The following is a 6,000-nucleotide window of genomic DNA, read 5'->3' on the forward strand; positions in this document are numbered from 1 at the left end:
AGGGAAAGAACTGCAAGGGAGGTCAGGTATGTAGAGGAGTGAGTAATGGAAAGGGAAAAAGCCTTGTCTTTTCAAGTTTGAAGCTTTAGAGACCATAATTTGGTATTGGTTGTTTGCAGAAGAATTAACAAAGGGCATTGCTGCCCATTGGATGTCTGAGGTTTGGTGTTCGGTGCTACTCTTGGGCTGATTATCCAGCCCAGGACAAGATAAACACAGACTACTTTCTAGTATAATTTTTTTTTTATCATCTTAATCGTGCCGTGATGGACTATTTCATTATTGACTTAAATTTTGGAGGCCCCATTGAGATAATCGGTATTGATAAACTGGGCCTTGGCCCCAGGGAAAACCTCCTTGTATGTTTCTCATCCTTCAGGGGTGAGAGCCTCCCTAGATTTGTTGTTTCCTGTGGACCAACAGAGATAAGACTCATTTCAGGGCTGGGAAGGTAATTCAGTGTAAGACTGCTTGCCTTGCATGCATGAGGCCCCAGGTTTTATTCCTCAAAAACCACATAAGTAGAAAAAGCTGGACTTGGCACTGTGGCACACGTGGTAGAGCACCAGCTTTGAGCTGAAGAGCTTTAGTACAGGCCCAGGCCCAGAGTTCAGGCCCCACAACCAGCCAAAAGAAAAAAAAAAGAGTCATTTCAGAACCATGTAGGGGTGAGACTTGGCAAGCTTGTCAGACTGATTTTGAAACCTCTTCTGGAGCTCATCCGTGGCATCCTCAAGAGGATATTTGGACTTCTTCTGGAGGACATCTTGGGTAATCTCAAGTGATGAGGAATTATATTCTATTTAAGAATCATTTTCTTTCATTTAAAAGCTCTTGCAGTATCCTGACACAAGTGGGTCATACCTTTAATCCTAGTTACTCAGGAGGCTAAGATCTGATGATCAGCATTCAAACCATACAAATCAGACAGATCGAGGAAACAGGTTTTTCCTTTAACTTGAAAAAAATAAATAAAGTTGAAGGATGTGGATGTGTGGCCCAAGTAATAATGTGCCAGTCTCAAAAGCAAGAGCTGAAGAACACAAAGCCTTGAATGCAAGCCCCAGTATTGAAAAAAATTAAATTAGTATAAGTAGTCAAAGCATATTTTGGTGACAATTAACATTTAAGACCAAAGATACCAAATTGTTCCTTAATATAAGTCCAAATAAAACAAGAGGCGAGTTGAAAACTCAACTTGTTTCTGCTATAATTTCACAGTGGGAGTCAAAGTGAAGCTTCCTCAAAATAGAAACTTCCTGCCTCCTGTTTCCATGATCCTTGATTACAATTTAATATTAGATCAACTTTCATAAAATCAAAAACAAAAACAAAATAATCACTTTCCTGCATGCATTTCAAAGGATTTCCAGAACACACGTAATGCATTCCAACCAATAAATACTTTCTTCACTCAACACCTCTGAAAGAATCCTCCCTTCATGGTTAATGAAAAGTGTCAATTTCTTCAGAGTACAATATTTTACTTTCCCAGTATCTACCAGTCTCCTAAGCTCCATTCTGTTTTCTTGGTACTTTTCAAGCTTTGTAAATAGTGTGATGATTTCTCAGGCTACACACAAGTAAAGATTTTTTTTTAGTCCGGTCGTGGGGCCTAAACTCTGGGCCTGGGTGCTGTCCCTCAGTTCTTCAGCTCAAGGCTAGTGGTCTACCACCTGAGCCACAGAGCTACTTCCAGCTCTTCTTTTTATGCTTATGTGGTATGGAGGAATTGAACCCAGGACCTCATTCATACAAGGCAAGAGCTCTACCATTGAGCCACTTTCCCAGCCTAAGTAACGATGATTCTAATAATACATTTGCTTATGAAAATCCCTTATTTGCAATATCTAGTTTATGTATGATTCAAGCAGAAAAGGTCAGATAAGGTGATGTTAGGAAAATGAACCCTAAGATATGTATTCAAATGTTGTTTTCTTTCTTTAATGCATTTGTTTCTAACGCATTTATAAGATTATTTCTTTGTATGTCCCTCCTCCACAGTATAACCCCTGCTTTCACTGTATTTGATGTCGGTATAATTTGTGGTGGGGAAAGGTAAAAACAAGTCATTTAAATAAGGATACAGGTGGACCCGTTGCAACAATGAGAAGTACAAGTTTTCATGTCAAAAACGAACTTTACAACTATGGTGGGGGGGAGGATTAGGTGCGGGGCGGTGGGAAGCTGGGAAGGGATGGGAAGGGGAAAGAAAGAAAGAGACTACAATGCTTGATAAGAAATATACTCATTATCTTGCCCATCTAATTGTAACCCCTCTGTACACAATAAAAAATAAATAAAAATTAAAAAAAAGAAAATGTACAATTCCAAAGTGGTACTGCTAAATAATTTTCTTTATAAACACATAATCAATTATACGAGTGGCCATCTCCTTTGTCTGCATAAATTTAATGAATACACAAAAGGAATTAAATATAGATTTTACAGAAATCTTAAATCCAATTACCCAAATAATAGCTTAGGTTTGTCAAAAGGAGGGGAAAAAGTGTCATAATCTACAGGGTAAAGACAAACAAAAATAAACATGACTGCAAGTTTCTTTGATGATAAGTAGTGAAACATATGTGGTCTCCATGGACATTATTTCCAAATAAGGAAGAAGGGAGGGAGGAAGGGAAAAAAGACAAAAACAATGTATCTTTGTTGAATGTGTATTAGAAGGATATGATATAAAGAGTTCAGAGGGTAATATTTTTCTACTTTCAATTTCTCTCCAGACTTGATGAATCATACTATTCTGTCTTCCCTCAAACATTATTTGGTTTTAATCTTTGTGGCAGGAAGTTTCCATTTTAACTCTACTGCCTCCATTTCCTTCCTACCTGCTTCCACTCATGTGTAGTCTGATTTTCCATGATAACCTCCTGAACTATCAAGGCTGCATCTCTGAATGGATGAATTTTAGTTTAGTTTGTTCCTTTCTTCCTAATTTAGACTTTCCCCCTCATTCTCACACTTTTATCTACTAGTTACCGGGAGGCATATCTGTGTTCTTTGTAACTGTGCCATCAATTCCTACCAAAATTACCTGTATAATGTTTCTCGCAGCTCAATACCTGTGTCAAAGTAATTTAAACAATATCTGCTACTTTTATCATTTAATCCTTATAGTACAGTTACTTAAATTGGCATCTTTTAAAAATAATTTTGCCCTTCTTACGTCTATTTTCTACATATTGACAAAAACTTCTGCCTCATCTGGATATCTGACCTTTTTTACATCCTGTTTAAATTCATTTTGGTTCACTGTGATTGAAAGAAATAAGGATTTTTACTTTATATAGAAAACAAAGCCCTGAAATATTTCAGATTCAAATTTTGTCTGGTACACATTGCAATTTATACTTCTGAAGTACTTTGTGACTGAAGTCACCAAATTATTTCTAATTCAATAAGAAGCCATCATTTGCCCATTTGTGAGTGTGTCCTGGAAGTCATACCTCAATGGCTACTTTCTTGGATTCTTTCTATCATACTTCATAGGATATATGTGAATAAAAAGTGAGAGGGGAACCCAGGGTAGGTAAAGCAGGAGAAAATTACTGAAAGGGTAATATTGACAAGAAATACTTCCATTTTCTTACATTATTTTTGAAGATACACGAAAATATGAAAGGTGCTTTATTTAAGTAACAAGATACATAGTGCATAGAGACGTATCTAATCATAAGAAATAGGTAACATTGTTTCCAAAGGTAAAATTGTAATGGAACAGGAGGATGATTTTTTTTCCTTGGCCAGACATGGGGCTTGACCTCTGCGCTTGGTTGATCACACCGCAATCTCCAAATCAAGGCAAGCATTCCACATACATATCTATGCACATGTACATTTAACTGATCATATATAATATACAACATTTAGGAGATTTTGTGGTATTACTCCAAAATATAATCAGTAAACAATAAAAATTATATCAACAAAATGAGATTGAGACAACAAATATCTTACCAAAAAAAAAAAAACAACCTAAGAACAAATGATGAAATTTTACAAGATATTTCATTGTTTTGTATTTATGTATCAGCAGTAGTAGAGATTGAGGACTATGTTTATATTTGCTTATTTACTTAACAATCTATTATTCTTTATGAAAACACCTTCAGACAATTTTTATTTTCCACTGACCCCATCCAAATGGAATTAAATCTGTGTTCAGAATCTGTTTCTGCTTCCTTTTCCTGGATAGCCACCAATTTCTTCTGGTATATTGTAGTCAGTAAATAATCTTTACATAAACAATGCATTCTTCCTTATGACTTAAACAATGAAGGCCCAAATTAACTGATCATATCCTCCAAATTTCCAGTTATCCTTCCTTTTTTTTGACAGTCATGAAAGAGTATTGAATGGAAATATAGGAATCTGCAACTAACAGGCCATTTCATCCCCTCTCTCACATATGTTTTGCTGTGGAGAACCCTGACTGCCGATGCAACTCATTAAAATGCAGAAATAGGACAGGGAGATGGAGAGGAAAAGTAAGAGGAAGAGGGAGCACGAAGCCAACAGGTATAAGTTAATCAGGCAGAGGTTTGACAGGTTTGCATTGGGGTCCTCCCACGAATTCAAAATTTTGTAACACTGGGCGAGGGAAGTTGAAATGCCAGTAGGTTCTAATTAGCCATATATCAGTAGTTGGACTTCCTGAATGAAGACGATTATAATGGGGAGGAACATTTTTACCCTGAAATATACTACATTTTTTTCTGAAATAAGTTGGAATGATTTAAGCAAGATATTTAGATATTCTATTTTTGTTAAAGGTTATTGTTTATAATGACACATGTATTACTTTGTATATGAAATTCATTCTCTCAAAGCTATAAAAGTATCAAATATAGTTTTAGAAAGATATGGATGTCCAGAATCAATTTATAATATCATGTACTCTAAGAAAGCTATCTCAAGAGGTTTCTCCAGTTTAACATTAATTTTACTGATCGAATATCTTATCCTTTTTCAAACCTTAACCCTAATTGGAACAGTGAGGTGACCCAACCCTAAGTGCACCTGAATCATCCTCATGTAAATAGCAACACTTGTTTAACATTTGTCCTAACTCTTCTTCTGCCTGTTGTTCTGAGATTTACTTTTATATTTTATATTCAACCCTCCATTTCCCTAATCCTAACACTAATCCTGGTCAGAACACCAAGAGTAACCTTGATGATAATAGTAACCCAATCCTAAAGTTAATGGAAAATACTCGAGTTTAGATATACTCTAAAACTAAGAGATATTCATTGTCTTTGAAATGATTTGCAGTTTGCTCCAAATCCTACAAATTCCCTGACTTGGACGCTGAATCTATCTTGGACACTGAATCTATCTTTTACCCTGAATCTATCTTGTATCCTATTATGAATTTTTAACCTCAGATCCTCCTACTGTGAAAAATACTATAGTTTCCACAGATCTTAACATTTACTGATTTCCAATATGTCCAAAAGGAGTTGCAGGTTTACTTGAAATCTAGTCTATTTCCTAAACCTAACTAGATAACTAACCTTACCAGAAACCTATCTCTAATTGTAACCCTACTGATGCATGAATAGGAAACTTAGGAAAAACTCTGTACTTTTGTTAACTTTCACACAGTTTATTTGAAAGTGTTAGCAGAAAACTCACTCTTACTGTAAAGCTTATACTTCCCTGACCCTAACTCTACCCTGAATATCTTGCCATTTTTCTAAACCTAACCCTTACTGGAACATTGAGACTAACCCTAATACTAAACATACCCTAATCCTAATATTAGCAGTATCCTATTTCACATTCATCCTAATTCTAACTCCATTTGTTTTTCTAAGATTTACTTTCAGTTTGACCCTAATTTTCCATTTCCCTAATGCTAACCCTAACCCTAACTGGAACTGAAACCTAACTTTCACCCTATTGATAGCCCTATTCTGAAGCTTAAGGAAAATTCACTAATTTTTATTCATTCTAAACAATTCTAAGCAATTTAATTTA

Source organism: Dipodomys spectabilis, unplaced genomic scaffold, assembly GCF_019054845.1.
Source record: "Dipodomys spectabilis isolate Male_0828 unplaced genomic scaffold, ASM1905484v1 ptg000377l, whole genome shotgun sequence".
Lineage (NCBI taxonomy): Eukaryota > Metazoa > Chordata > Mammalia > Rodentia > Heteromyidae > Dipodomys > Dipodomys spectabilis.